Here is a 16,779-nt window from a genome sequence, read left to right on the forward strand (position 1 = left end):
CGAGTCGATTGGTGTAAAATTTAGTTTGAAATAGTGCTTCAAAATGACGAAACAATGCTTCAATTCGGGTGTTTGAACTTACAATTAACCAAAATCAAGTCGTTTGGATCATTGTTTCGAGCTAAGTTTTACATCAATCGACTCGTATCCTCCTAACGATCAAAAGCCTTAAAACATTGGTTCGAAATTCTGAAAAACTATAACGCCGTTAAGTCATTTTTAATAGAGGACCATTGGGGGCCAACTTTTTGAATTTGGGACCGCCAGTGGCGATAAAACGAATAGGGATTATTATCGGTCAATCTCATTTAATAGGGATTATTAAAATCCAATATTCCTTATTATTATTATTATTATTATTATTATTATTTACAATTAGTTAAAAATTAAATATAATTGCACATTTGAAATACATTTTCTTTTCTTTTAATCAAAGTTTGTTCCCACATGGATTTAGACATGTCATTTTAGTGTTACTGGATTCACATAAGACCATATGAGAAATCATACAAACATCATTAATACAAGTTAGATAATGTACAATATACGTGGTTCCTTTGGGTAGGGTTCGAGGCAGCGTCTTGATGGTCTATGGGTTAACCCTTAGCGGTTGTCACGTACATGCACACCGCCTAAAAGGTGATGGGTCCTCGAGCGGTTAGCGACCGATTGGTATCAAAATTTTTAACACGACCATAATATCTACCATTTCATTCATACTAAGTTATTACAAAATAAAGTAAAATTTTCCAACCATAACACGAGACTTGTCTAAAACACATTTTAACCACTGATATAAACATCCGATAGATTCAAACAAAAGCCTTTGATTCTTAAACGTACGCAAGTCAAAACCTTGAGCTTTGGGTCCATACGACATACTAACGGTTACATGAGAAACATACTTAAATTGAACACATCAGCAAAAGCTAAAGCTAAAACAGGTGAATACAATCGACAGACACAGTGTTTAATCAACAAACTATAAACTTGAACATATTATTTGAATCATTTGATCAACCGATCGGTTAGCCAATGAATGTTGTGTTTCCACTAGATCAAATTATAAAAAAATGGTTTTAAAGTTAACTATATATGTAGTAACAGTAAGCGATTTCATTGAAGGCTGAAGTCATAGGATCTTACATTATTATGAAAATACAGATCAACTTAAGTAAAAACACATTTTGCTGTATCACTGTATATTGGTGGAAGTTAAAATCAAGAAATGTAAAGGTTGTTTCATTGTAATATTGTACTTAATAAAACCCTAGCTAAGATTTCGAAAAGGAGAAATCCTTATCTAGATGACGCTTGTGATGATCTTGAGTATGATATGAACCTTCCATATCGGAGAGTTCCGTCTCTGAAGTATACGCTCGTGGCGATGGAGGAATGTCGATCTCACTCTCTGCCGTGGATGATCGGTGTCTTTGGCTATGGAGGAGATGAACTGGCGAGGTACCATGGCTTGGCGTGCGTTCGGGGCTCGTTAGGCCTGAATTTGAGACATCTCCGACTCCCTTGCCACCGCCAAGTTCTCGCAGCCTCTTCCTTTCTTTTGCAGCCTTTTGCCATTTCTTTAGAGGTTTGCTCTTCAAATATGGACCTTTTCATGTGTGTTCCCATCTTCAAATTAATTAACATTAGAATTACATATGTTTGTTAGTTAATTATCAGTATATATCTAAAATATGATGCATTTGTTTTGATTGGTACTTACTTGTGTAACCAATGCATAAAGAGGGAATGTGATGTAGCTACACATGATATGAACAAGCACCCCTAATCCCACCATGCTCTCGTGGTAACACGAGTTTATCCCAAATTCATACTGCAAACAAACAACCAATTCTTTAATTAATTAATGAAGAGTTATATATTGATCATCGATCGTTTACAAAAGACGATAAAGTGATCACCGTCTTATTTCAACTTTTGATCAAAAATGCTGTGTTTTACCTTTTCAAAATTTATAGGAACTTTGTTAAACATTAAGAATATGGTGAGAACTACTTACCACTGTCCACAAGAAAAATGCCATTTGGAATGCATTCTGCAATTAATCAATACAGAATTATTAAAGTAACTTACAAGTAACAAGCTAGCTACAGAGCTTGTATTCTTGTAAGAAAACCAAATATATAGGAAGTTTTACAGGAATTTAATATGTTATTCTCATGAAACTAGCTAGGTAGTTAATGTATGTATATATTAGATAATGTTTGTAGCAATGTTGCAAAAGTCGTTAGGCGGCCTTTATGCGGCCGACCTCCTTGGAGGGAGTACTTGGAGTACTCGGGGAGTACTCGGAGAGTACTCGGACATGATAAATATAAAGAAAATTAATTTTTGGGTAATATATATATTTTAAATATCATAAGTTTACTAATATTTATAACAAAATAAGTGAATATCAATATAAATAAGAGAAATACATTTTTAAATACTAAATTATTCTAAAAATTTGTTAATCATTAATTAAAAAAAAATGATATTCGTTCTTTAATACTATATAAATACAAATTATGATTGTATTTTTAAGTCAAAATAGGCACAAGTTAGCCAACTAAATGTATTTCAAGCTAATGTTGACAACATTTGAACAATTTTTAGTAACTAGGCGGAGTTAAAGAAACTCCCCTCAACACCATACCTTGTAACGAGTACTCAGAGAGTACTCGGCCTTGTAGACCTACTTTTACAACATTGGTTTGTCGTATTAATAATTAGTTACCTGAAACAAAGTGAAATGGATTAAGAATAGGACCAACTGAGGGCTGTTGAACCAGAAGAACTTGTTGGTTGGCTCTACAACGGGTGCGCCCCTAACAATGGTTGCCTTATCTTGAATTTGTTGAGCCATTTCCATGATCACAAGTTCAAGTTTTGTGCCCACCAACAAAAGAATCTACAACGATATAAATTCGTTTTATTAGTTTATATCGATCATCGAATTATACTGAATGTTAGGCTAAATATATAAAGTTCAAAAATGATTTTGTACCACGAGAGGAACAAACGAGAGATAAGTAAGAGCATGCCATCCTGCATCGTTATATAAAACGCACGCATCAGTTTCAGTTACTAGCTACGTACAAATATTCATCACGTACGTTTTATATAATTACGTATACTATTATTAATTATTGTGCAGATATTTTGATAGTAGAGAGTTAACATACCATGAACATTTAGTAGCAGAAATATGATTGAGAACATCCAAAGTGGGATACTGTTAAACAAGATCAAACAGATATATATGATTTAATCAAAAACAACACACTACTAGAAAATTAAGCAATTGCGACTAAAATTTGCTACCGAAAAAAAAGCGGTAGCAATTTTAGCGACCGATTTAGCAAATTTGCTACCGAAAAGTAGGCGATCGAAGTTTTTGCAACCGTTTATTTTCGATAGCTAAGCGGTCGGAGTTTTTCCAACCGGTGGATAGACGGTCGGATTTTTTGCAACCGTTGGATAGGCGGTCGGAGTTTTTGCTACCGGCGGTAGCTAGACGGTCGGAGTTTTTGCAACCGACGGTAGACGGTCGGAGTTTTTGCAACCGGCGGGATAGATTGTCGGAGACCCCATTTTATTTCACATCCCGCTTCTGTCGTACACCAACAAGGCATTGTCTCAGTGTTTCCAGAGATAAATCCAACCCTAGCTTCTGATCATTTTGCCTCTCCATTTAAGATCTCGAGAACGCATATCTCTTTCTTCAATCTCTCCAATTCGATTTCAAATCTTCAGCCTCGTAAGCTCAATCCTACCTATCTTCATCTTCCGTCAACTTTCGCATGTTAATGGTGTTTCCACTCTCCAATTGCCGTCAATTTACTGTTTATCTACACCTAAAAAGCTAGGTCACTGAATTTCAACTCGTAATCGCCGGTTTTGGAGCGTGAATCCGATTTTCTATGAGGTTCAACCGGCATTATCATCATCATCTCAAGTTAATCTTTAAGCTCTGTTAACAATCATTTTTTGTTTAGTTTCTTTGTGTAGATTCCTTTGTGCAACGATTGGGAGCAACAGATGCTAACATCCTCTGTTTTACTTTAGACTTCATAGTATGATCAAGAAGTATTACATCAAATACTTAAATCGTTTTGCCTGTTTATTTATGGGCAGGAGTTTGGTAAAGGTACTTCAATTTAGTTAATGTTGGTGATTAAGTTGTTTAAAGTTTTTTATACAAGGCTCATTTGACATAAATTATTATTTGTAGCTGGGATCGCATTGGCATTTCTGGAAGCGTAATTAAAGGTGATCTTGATGTTAGTCATTTACTAATTCACATTAGAGTTAAAACTTAGTGAAGACATTTTCTGATGAGCAGGTCATGAGAAGCAAAAGTGAAGACTTCCTATAAACGTATGTAGAATTTTATTTACTAGAAAGCGTGTATAGGTAGAATAACAATTTTTATATTTGTTTATAGAACTTGATAACATTTTGTATTGAACATCTTTGATAGAAATTTGTAGTTTAATTTGTGTTTCATCTACAATTTTATGATTTGATATTTTAATTATTTTTTGTGCAAAAAATATTTCTACTGCATTGCGACAAAAATATGGTCGCAAATTCGTCTCAAGAGAATAAGTGCATGCTGGTCGCAAAAAAGACTGGCCGTTGGAAGATTTGCGACCGCAACATCAGTCAAAAGATTTGCGACTGCAATACTCGTAGGAAGATTTGCGACTGCAATACTCGTAGAAAGATTTGCAACCGCAACTCCGGACAGAATATTTGCGACCGCAACAAATTAGCGACATCAGCACCGTCGCAAATGTAATTGCGGTCGCAAAACGGTCACAATAGCAACAGCTACCAGCGTTTTTCCAAGACTACACTTTCGATTGCAAAACGGTCGCAATGGGGCAAGTGCAACCGTTTTCCGCCCGAAAAGGCTGGTCGCAAATGCTTATTTTTCTAGTAGGGACAATATATATATCTACAATCAAAATAAATGACAAATTAATCATGCATAGGTAGTACCTTATACCCAAGACTGCCTTGAAGTCATCTTCCATGGATCTCTTGATGTACTTATGGAAATCGAATTTGCTACTTGGAGCAAAATGTTTCTGTCTTTCAATTCGATTCGAGATGCATTAGATAGCTAGGGGCCAATGTTAATACTCATTTTTCATTTTCATTTCAAAATTTAAGATAATTGTAATATTTCGAGAAGTTAATTAATTTCGAAGAATAGATCGATTTTTCCTTCAATCGACCGGTTAGAGCCGATCAGCTAGTGATGATGATAGTTGAGACTTACATTTATAAATCCATTGCGAATTGTCAAATAGTCCACCTTTGATATGGATCCGAAAAATTGTCTGAAAAATGCTACCTGCATTGGTATTGTAGGGGTATGGTACTAAAACCCGGTTCTACGACCCTAAATCTATTATGTTTGGCTTATTTCATTACATGGACTAATACGATGTTATTGGGCCAAGGGGGTTTTGTGGAGGCAACCCTAACTGGGCTAGGCCCATTAGGGTACCATGATGGTGGCCATGAGACTCTATATAAGGAGGTCTCCACCTCCTTATCATGGGTCATGCTCAGTAAGAGCCACCACCACTTTTTGTGTCTGTGAACAAGAAATCCTCAGGATATCTTAGCAGTCGCCTCCACTCCCCCGAAACCATTGCAGGTCACGGCATTGCAGGTCGCCGGCGCAGCCGCAGTAGAGGAAGAAGATCAAGACGTGGTTCGTTCATCTCGAAAATCCGTGGAAACATCGTCATGGATCAGGTAAGATTCATTTCGTGCTTCGACATTGGCGCCATCCGTGGGACGGCAACGAACTGCCCTTCGATCTTCATCTCGGCTGTCAGATCTCTCCCAAGAAAAACGCAGATCTGGAAGTTTACAGAAAAAGGCTTCAAAGCTTGTTCTATTTAAAGCTCAAAAAGATGAATAGATCTAAAAAGAGGCTTCCAGATCTGGGCAAGAAGGAAAATCCGTGATTCGAATGATCAGATCTCCGAATCTGTGAATCTGTGATTCAGGATCTCCGAATCTGTGATGGTTTTAAATCTGCTCCGAATCTTCAGATCTGTCCAGATCTGATTTACAGATCTAGGTCTAGATTACAGACCTGGATTTTAGGTCTAAAGTTGCAGATCTGACTCTTAAATTGCAGATCCAGAAGTTACTAGACTTCCGCCGCCATGTACGCACGCCCGGGGGTTCTCACTCCGCAGCCGTGCATGTGCCGCCGCGGAAACCACCATCTGGGTTTTGCGCAAGAGACCTCCGCCATGCACACGCACTTGCGAGTCACCACTCTATCGCCGTGCATGCGCGCATCAGGCTACGCGCCAAGGTTGGGAATCCTCCTAATATCCCATATGGCTACGCGCCAAACTTCAAGGTTGGGAATCCTCCTAATATCCCATATGGCTACGCGCCAAAACTTCAAGGTTGGGAATCCTCCTAATATCCCATATGGCTACGCGCCAAGGTTGGGAATCCTCCTAATATCCCATATGGCTACGCGCCAAACTTCAAGGTTGGGAATCCTCCTAATATCCCATATGGCTACGCGCCAAGGTTGGGAATCCTCCTAATATCCCATATGGCTACGCGCCAAACTTCAAGGTTGGGAATCCTCCTAATATCCCATATGGCTACGCGCCAAACTTCAAGGTTGGGAATCCTCCTAATATCCTATATGGCTACGCGCCAAACTTCAAGGTTGGGAATCCTCCTAATATCCTATATGGCTACGCGACAAACTTCAAGGTTGGGAATCCTCCTAATATCCCATATGGCTACGCGACAAACTTCAAAGTTGGGAATCCTCCTAATATCCCATATGGCTACGCGCCAAGGTTGGGAATCCTCCTAATATCTCATATGGCTACGCGCCAAACTTCAAGGTTGGGAATCCTCCTAATATCCCATATGGCTACGCGCCAAGGTTGGGAATCCTAATATCCCATATGGCTACGCGCCAAACTTCAAGGTTGGGAATCCCCCTAATATCCCATATGGCTACGCGCCAAACTGCAAGGTTGGGAATCCTCATACCATATGTTCACGCATCACATATGCTTACGCATCACATGCTTACGCATCACATGCTTACGCATCACATGCTCGCACATGTCACAGTCTACACGCACGCGCACGCAACATCTGCGCGTGGCGCTTAACACAAAACCAAAGTCTACGCGCACGTGCATGCAACATCTGCACGTGGCGCGTGACATAAAGTAGCCCGTAAGTCGCCTCACGCGCTGGCTTTATTATTCACACAGCTCATAAGACGCCTCGCGCGCAAGCTGTTATTATTCTTACGGCCCGTAAGTCGCCTCACGCGCAGGCCTTTATTATTCACAGCTCATAAGACGCCTCGCGCGCAAGCTGTTATTATTCTTACGGCCCGTAAGTCGCCTCACGCGCAGGCCTTTATTATTCACAGCTCATAAGACGCCTCGCGCGCAGGCATTATTATTCTCAAAGCTCATAAGACGCCTCTCGCGCGCAGGCTTTTATTATTCTAAGCTCGTAAGACGCCTCTCGCGCGCAGGCATTATTATTATTTTAGCTCGTAAGTCGCTTCTCGCGCCAGCTCCATTATTATTATAACTCGTAAGTCGCTTCTCGCGCCAGCTCCCCTATTATTATAGCTCGTAAGTCGCCTCACGCGCGAGCTTCATTATTATTATAGCTTGTAAGTCGCCTCGCGCGCAGGCTTTTATTACAACATGTCACCATCATGAAGAAAGCCTCTCAAAACTCAGACAATAAAGACAAGGCCAAAGAAAAGGGAAAAAACCGCGTCACACCTTATAAAGTCCAGCGCTCCACCTAGACGCTTGCGCGCCCAGGAGCAACACTGGTTTGGGGGGGCTTGTAGGGGTATGGTACTAAAACCCGGTTCTACGACCCTAAATCTATTATGTTTGGCTTATTTCATTACATGGACTAATACGATGTTATTGGGCCGAGGGGGTTTTGTGGAGGTAACCCTAACTGGGCTAGGCCCATTAGGGTACCATGATGGTGGCCATGAGACTCTATATAAGGAGGTCTCCACCTCCTTATCATGGGTCATGCTCAGTAAGAGCCACCACCACTTTTTGTGTCTGTGAACAAGAAATCCTCAGGATATCTTAGCAGTCGCCTCCACTCCCCCGAAACCATTGCAGGTCACGGCATTGCAGGTCGCCGGCGCAGCCGCAGTAGAGGAAGAAGATCAAGACGTGGTTCGTTCATCTCGAAAATCCGTGGAAACATCGTCATGGATCAGGTAAGATTCATTTCGTGCTTCGACAGGTATATAGATGTAACGTTTAATAATATTTACATAAATTTAATTTGTTACAAACTATTAATTAGAGTACACTCAAACTTTCTTTTAATTTCTTAAAGAGACGTGACATCTTTTGTTAAATTAATCTGTTGTCAACGTATAAAATAAAAAAAATAACAATTTTATATATATGTTGACTGCTTACCACCCATCTAATTCCAGGCTTTGTAGAAAGCCCAGTATGACGCTTAACGAAGGAGGTCTGATGAGCAAATCGAAATCTTGCAGGATCTAAATGCAAAACAAAATAATTCAAATATGTAAGTTTTTGGACATACTAAATAGAGATTGAAAAATAAATAATATATAGCTAGTTAGTAGTTACCATTTGTGAACTCGTATTCTAAAGAAGTAGTTTCTGCTTCCCAAGTCTTCCATTTCTTCATCTGTTCAGTCAAACTATCTTAATTAATATATATCTCAAGACTTACGCTCAGATAAAACCTATTTGACTTGACTAAATTTATATATTTAAACCAAGTTAATAAACAAAAGTGTCAAATATATAATGTGTTTTTTTATTTATCAGCTTGAATTCTAGAATTATTTAATTCGAATGGAAAATTAGTTTGACTGATTCTTAAAGATGTTTACATATTATAACTTTTGTTGATAGCTTTTACTAATTCTTACATATGTTAATATATTAAGGTATATGTTATACACCCGTCCATAAAAGTTAAAACACTTAAATGACCGTTTTGAGTATAAAGGGATCAAACTTTAAAAATGATTGGTCTGAACATTCGTTAAACTAGTATCTGGACAAACTTTGCAATCATAAAGGATCAACCTTAGAAAATTTGTACAAAACAATCATCCAACTTCATTCTGAATGATCATTTTTTTTCCTTTTAATATTGAAATGTGTATATATTGAAGAACAATATTGTTGAAAATAGTTCCAATTACAATAAAGAGGCATGTAAGCGGGCAACAAGCTGCGCCGCCACCCCCTTTTGAATGGCAAAACCGATCCTACTGAAAGCAAAGTTATCGTTCTTCGGCGTCGATGAGTTATTGTGCACGACCCGCCGAACTCTTTTTAGAAACGCAACAGCATCGGGGGCAAGAGACCCAAATGTGTCAAAAGCAAAAGGAATGAAGGCGTGTTGATTCTCCCCAAATGATCAATTAAAATGGTGTGGGATTAAATGTCAGACGGTGTGTATAGCTACCCTTAATACTAACATACAAATGCATGTATAATATATAGAGAGAGTATGATATTGTTACTTTTGCGAGACCAAGGCCGATGATAACGACACTATAAAGGACATGGAAAACGGCAAGAATAAAAATGAATATATGAAGCTGGTGAACCGCCGAAGATGATATCATAGGTACCATTCCCTGGACAAATATATCAATATATAATAAATTATATCTAATTTAAATATATATAAAACATCAGCAAATCTTGCATACCTTACGACAAGTACTTCCGGTCTCACTGCCTGCTCCCGCTAGCACTCGCCTGAATATCATTTCTTCAGCTAAAGAAAGCAATTTTCGATGTTGTTCTCCATCTCCATCGCCAACACCACCACCACCACCACCACCTTTCTCACCACCGTCTTTCTTTTTGTCATCACCATTGTAAGCATGCGCTTTACACGGAAGCATTTTGTAACCGACCTTTTCAGGAACACATATTTTTGCAACGTATTTTGTACCCACCGTTAGTAGCAACGATAGAAACTCTAATAGCATGAGCTCTAGATTCACAAGAAATCACAAAGATTAATATATTTAAGTATCACAAGTATTTTAACTTGACATAAAGTCATAATTTTTTTATTACTAGCTATTAATAGTTACTACCCTTTTTTTTCTATAACTTACTTTAATTTGAAATTCAAAATTTAGTCTGATTGTTCATTAGAGACCAATCAATTAAGGGATTGTTTGGTAATCTCTTGATGATTCAATTAAGAGACTACCTCTAAATTGGTTAGAGGTAGAGTATGCTTCGTTTATTAAAATGGTCAGGCTAAACGTACTCCCTCCATTGCTATCCATACACACTCCTAAACTTTCATTTCCCTTTAACATTTGTAATTGGCATGTTAGTCCCTCTTATTTTATTTTATAATTCTCTCAAATTATCAAATAAAAAACTATTAAGTTTATTTTTGTTTTACAATTTTTTTATATATTTTTGTTATTGATTTTATTATCTTACTTCTTTAAGATCTTATTAAAAGTTTGTTTTTATTTTTTTTACATGTTTTAAAAAAGTTTTGTATGTTTTATCTAGTTAGTTTATTATTTATTTTTTTTTTAGAAAATGTATTCAAAACAATTTGATTTTTTTGTTAGGTTTGGATACATGAGATTAATGTTATCTGATAAAATAGTCAATTTTTATATCAAGTTGTATGTTATTAAACATTTTTATTTATAAAAAAAGAATATGATTTTTTATAAAAGAATGTAAACTATCTCTTAATTAAAAAAAAACACTCTACAAAAAGATTAAAAGAAGTATAGAAAAAAATATATTTTTTTAAAACAAGAAAAACATCGTTTTTTAGATAAGAAAAAAAAACCATTTTTCTAAGTAAGAAAAATATGTTCTTATTAAAGGCTTTTAAATTTACATAAAAAGATAAATAGAAAAAAATTATTAATAAAAATACAAAAAATTGCTTTTATAAGAATAATAATTATAATAAAAGATAACAAAATAACAAAAGAAGCAACAAAAAGATCTAAATTGTATTAATGTAAAATTTGAGAGAGAGGGTATGTTTAGTAAAAATAGATGAAAGGGGGGTACGTTTAGCAACACCCTTACTAAAAATGACACATTTTAATGGTTTATGGAATCTTTTAACTGTTAAATTTAAGAGATATGCTGAATAATTTATAGGATGCATCTTAATCAATCAAACCTGTTAATGATTGCCAAACAACCCTAATTTCAAACCAAAAGTCAAGGTAGACAAGAACGGTTGAGGTTAAACAGATAAATGTAAACACAAAAATGGAAACCATGAACATCTCTACCTAATTTAATATTCGATCGTCATAAAAGTAAAGTTAAAAAATTACTTTTTAATATTTTAGAACTTGAATTATATATGGCTGTCTACTTCATGAAACTATAATAATCGGGCGAAAAAGCGAGGTTATATATATTTGAAATATTTGACAATACAACAATGTTAAATATTAGACGATAACAATAATAATATATATAAACATAAGTACAAAAGAAACCATTATTCAAGTTATAACTTATAGTTAAAAAGTAATTCAAAGTAAAAAAAATGAAAAGGATGTAACGAATTTTATTTTATTTAGCATTTGGAAACAAGAAATGTTTGTATTTTAAGTTTTAACAAGTCTTTAAGTGCTAGCTAGGCTATTTATTTGATTAAGTTTAAAGTTACCTGATTTCATTTTCTCCAAGGCTTCAAGTAGAGGTGCACAAATCGGTTTTTTTGAAAAAACCGGTTCGGTTATTAACCGGACCGGTTTTTTTTATCCAGAAAAAAACCGGTTCGGTTAATAACCGGACCGGTTATTAACCGGTTTTTATCAATGAAAACTCTAACCGGCCAAACCGGTTTGGACCGGTTTAGAAACCGGTTAGAACCGGTTATTAAACCGGTTTTTTTATAACCGGTTTTTAATAACCGGTCTAACCGGTTAACCGGTTTTTTTTTTTTTTTTTTTTTTTTTTTTTTTTTTTTTGCTTTAGGGTTTAGGGTTTAGGGTTTCGTTGTTAGCATTCTTTGCTTGGAAGATTAAAAACACATAACTTTCATTTATAGCTTTTACATTAAAAATACAAACATTAAATCGTTATCGCATATTCGTAACTCAAAAATACAAACATTAAAGAATGCTTAGACACGATTACATTAACAAGTTGATGTTTGTTACTCATTTTCTTCGCTACCCGATCCCGAGCTATTCCTTAGGTAATCGTCGTACGCGGCTTCTTCATCGGTCATTGGTTGAGTGTGTCCTTGATTGACCTCGTCTTCATACAAGGCCGCCTCATACTCCATTTCCCCCTCGAGTGAGCGTTGATGTTGTGCCCTATCTAAAGAGTCCAAGTAATCCTTGTAGCAAATCGACATCTCTACAGCTGGTGGAGTGAGTCGAGTCCTCCTAATCGATATAACCCTGCCAGAAACAGAAAAAGCAGACTCCGAAGCTACCGTGGAAGCTTGGACCGTTAGTAAATCTTTGGCCATGGCGGCGAGGATCGGAAACTCATCCTCCTTACCTCTCCACCAAGCCAGCAAATCAAGACTTCTAAATTCATCCGGAGTCATGTGTTTCACAAAGTTGGTACCACCATACCTTCCAAGTTCACTGCTTGGGGTGTTTACCCTTTGACGTTTACCGGCGTCTTCCCAAATCATGTAGTACATCCCCATTTCAAGGTCGGTTTGGGATTGGGATTGGGCAACAGCTCTTAACGAGTCATGAATTTGGGAAGACGACCCGTGTTTTGTAAGGTAAACATCATACATGTTTGCCAAGGTGGTGTTGAAAGCATTCTTTAAAGTTTGGTTATAATGGGGGTTTTGATCGTCGTTTAACTCTAGCTCATCACAAATTTTTTCTATTAAAGCTTCAACACCACCAACATTGATGCAAGGGTTTAACGCAGCCGCACAGGTCAAAACAGCGGGTAGTTGTTGAAAATATTTTCTAAATTTTTCTTTCATTTTTGCACCCATATCAAAATAAGGTGCACCCCTACAATGAATTTCAGTCAACTTTGTGCACATGACAGCAATTTTTGGTAAAGCAATGGGGCTTGTTGGATAGTAAACCCCGGATAAACTAGTTGTGCAAGATTTAAAAATTTGAAGAACCTCCGTAACGATCTCAATCAATAACCAGTTTCTAGGATCGTACGGTGCACATTTACCCCTATTTGACAAAATTTGATGAAACGCAATTAACGATTGTTTTTGTTGGATGGCTTTCTCAAACATTTCACAAGTCGAGTTCCATCTTGTTGGACAATCCCAATTAGGCCCCAACCATTGACAGTTAGCTTCTTCACAAAATTTTTTGTATCTTGAAAATGTTGAATTGTTGCTAAAAACATCTCGTAACATTCTTTTAAAATTGTTTCTTTGCGTTTCGATCACGTTTAACCCATCTTGCACGGCCAAGTTGATAATATGTGCAATGCATCGGCTATGAAAAAACGCTCCATCACAGATAGGTTTATACTTTAATTTTAAATGGCCAACCGCGGCCGTATTGTTGGACGCGTTATCAAACGATATTGAAAAGATTTTATCTTCAATCTTGTATTGTCGAATGACTTTATCCAAGAGTTTAAAAATATTTCTACCCGTGTGCGGGTAATCAAACAATTGAAACGCAACGGTTCGTTTCATCATTTGCCACGACCGGGGGTCAACCCAATGAGCCGTCACACAAATGTATGAGTCGGGCGAACCATTAGGTACCGACCACACATCCGTTGTTAAGTTCACACCAGTTTGTAAGTTTGAAAAGTATGAAATTAGTTCGGACTTAGCGTTTTTCCATGCTTTAAGACAATCTCTTCTAAGGGTCGAACGACTTACGTGTTGGTAGCGTGGTTGAACATACTTTTGCATCATCTCCGTGAATTGAGGGTTGTCGAAGTGGTTGAAAGGAAGTGATTGTTGAATCACAAAGTTGCCAAACTGTTGACGTACCGCTTCAAGGTCGTACGTAAACACCGTTCCTTGATTCGTCATCTCCGGCTGCGAACTACTTCCGGATTCGTCCTTCAAGACCTTGCAAGAGGGCTTTTCTACATGAGCTCTTAAACTGGAGTTTGCTTCTTTGTTATAAAACTTCAAACAATGTTTGCATCTAGCTTTTTGGGTTCCGTTAGACATTTCGCATAGGTCGAAATGTTGCCAAATATCTTGGTTTCGTTTCGTGGGGATGACCCGAACGACGGTTTCTCCCGTGTTCGAGGCACCCATGTTGACCGATGAAGCAGCACTTTGGGAGGCCATGATAATCGACTACGAATTAAGAGTGGTATACTCGAGTATGAAATAAACGACTACGAAAGAAGAGCGTTTGGAGTTGTATAATCGCGTATGAAATAAACGTTTAGAGCGTTTGGAGTTGTATAATCAAGTGTGATCTAACCAATACCCAACCTAAACTATATATAGATGTTTGTGGGGGTAAAATGGTAAAAAAACAAAAAAAAAAACGGCTAAAAAACGGTCAAAAAAAAAAAACGGCTATAAAGCCGTTTGGTAACGTTCGAAAACCGGTTTAACCGGTTAACCGGTTATTAAAAAACCGGTTAACCGGTTTTTTTTTATAACGGTAATAAACCGGTTATTTTAAAAACCGGTTAACCGGTTTTTTAATAACCGGTTATTTAAAAAAACCGGTTTTTTTTATAACCGGTTATAAAACCGGTTTTGGCTCCAAAACGTATAACCGATACGTAAACCGGTTACGTAAACCGGTCAAACCGGTTTTTAAAAAAACCGGTTTTTAAAAAACCGGTTTCCGGTTGAACCGGCCAAACCGGTTCCGTAACCGGTTTTTTTGAACACCTCTAGCTTCAAGCATTGCTTTCTTTTGTTTTTTATGAAACAACTGCATGCATGTAATTAAGATCAAGGGTTTAAATAAAACTATTAATCAAAAATATTATTGGTCAATTGTTACATCATGGAGTAGTGGAAAGAAAGAAACATAAGTTACATAATTTATCTATGATAGTAGTTATTCGTTAAAAGAATCCAAAAGCCAAAAATAATAATCTAAATCGTAATTATTATTCGACTATTCTTCCCAATATAACTTTTATTGACCTTATACATCAGGCAATGAGAGAGGGTTGTGTTATTATGTCTAATATGAATTGAAACAAATGTATTACAAACTAACGTTACCTTGCCAAGTGAATGAATCCCATGTTCAATGATAACTGAGATGATTACGAAAACGGTACAAACCAATGCAACCGCCCACGTTGGTGTTTCTTCCAATGACCTCTCGGATGATGATGATCCTACCGCCATTCAACTCTGACCAAAACGACTCAAATGACCGGCAAGACTTCTTTGGTTTTTCCGGGTTGGGCTGCAGGAACAAGAATATAGCATGAAGTAAACAAGAAATAGTGTATATATGGGAGAGAAAAGCAAAGTAAATTAGAAATAAAAAAATAGGCACAAAGCGTGTTTTAATTGATGGATTATTAAATATTTATATAACTATATATTGAAAGTGTCAAAATTGTCACTTTACTAAAATCGTTCGATGGTTATGTTTTGTTTTGTTGGGACTGTTACAATCCTAATTATTTCAAAAATTGTTCTATCATCTATGTACTAGCTTCCTCACAAAATCACTTGATTAATTAGATAAATTACATATATAATACTCCGTAAAAGATATTGCTAAGTCAAATAAGTTTTTGGTTGATAAATAAAATTACTTGTTTTCAAGCGCTAACTATGAATATAATATCTAAAGATGAAGACTTACTGTATATCATCTTTCAATTCGAATTAGCAAAAACGATGTGTAAAGCCATGTATTTAGGAGTAACTTAAAACTTAAAAGAAGGGATTTCGGTTTCTTTCACCCCATTTAATGCTTGAAATACTCTCAATAAATAAAAGAATATATACCATTCGAATGTATGTACACGTACAATGGCGAAGCTTGAACTAAAACACCGGGGGGGGGGGGGGGGGGGGAGACTCAAAATGTATACAAAAATTCACAAAGGGGGCGGGCTCAAATTTTCGGCCGAAAACGACTAAATTTACACTACGTATAAAAAATTTCGGTTGAAAATGGCCAAATTTTACACCGCGTATAAAAAATTTGGTCAAAAACGGCTAAATTTACACTACGTATAAAAAAATTTGGTCGGAAATGGCTACATTTTACACTACATATAAAAAAATTTCGGTTCGACTAAATTTACATTACGTATAAAAAATTTCGGGCGAAAACTAGTGAATTTACATTACTACGTACAAAAACAGGGGGCGGGGCCACCCCGGCCCTAAGCAACCTTCACCAATGTACACATGCGTCACATAGAAGGTCAAATACTAGAGAATCTTACATTTTTTCTTTAATACAATGTTATTCAAGTTTCGAGTTATAAAATGTAGCCAGCTGCTACGAACGGTTGATGGTGATTTCTTATGAAATTGCTAGATTTATTATGAAATTGCTTACAAAATAAACTCTACATAAAATTACAATGATCAAACTGAAAGGGTTTGACCCTGTTTATTCAGTTTGACTTACAAAAACCCATACCCAAACACAATACAAATTGCTTGTCTAGTGAAGGGGTATGCACCCGCCTTAACATCGAGCGGGGCGGGTCAACCCACAAGATATAGACAAGAGGCTTGAAATCAGGAAACATCTGCGCGTGGCGCATATCACATATGCGCAAGCGCAAG

General features: G+C 36.8%; 1 pseudogene across 1 annotated transcript; it reads right to left on the reverse strand.

The window, feature by feature from the left end:
• Positions 1–875: 875 nt before the first annotated feature.
• On the reverse strand, positions 876–15,437 carry LOC143538300 (MLO protein homolog 1-like; annotated as a pseudogene). Its single transcript, XR_013136223.1, has 15 exons — positions 15,241–15,437; positions 14,899–14,941; positions 11,743–11,763; positions 9,773–10,062; positions 9,581–9,697; positions 8,670–8,730; positions 8,490–8,575; positions 5,291–5,365; positions 5,008–5,096; positions 3,186–3,235; positions 3,008–3,048; positions 2,738–2,911; positions 2,021–2,056; positions 1,724–1,834; positions 876–1,629 (listed from the first exon to the last, which is right to left on the reverse strand). The product of XR_013136223.1 is annotated as an MLO protein homolog 1-like (transcript).
• Positions 15,438–16,779: the final 1,342 nt, after the last annotated feature.

Source organism: Bidens hawaiensis, unplaced genomic scaffold (genome assembly GCF_021521415.1).
Source record: "Bidens hawaiensis isolate Kalapana, Puna unplaced genomic scaffold, B.hawaiensis_p1.1 tig00011542_1, whole genome shotgun sequence".
Lineage (NCBI taxonomy): Eukaryota > Viridiplantae > Streptophyta > Magnoliopsida > Asterales > Asteraceae > Bidens > Bidens hawaiensis.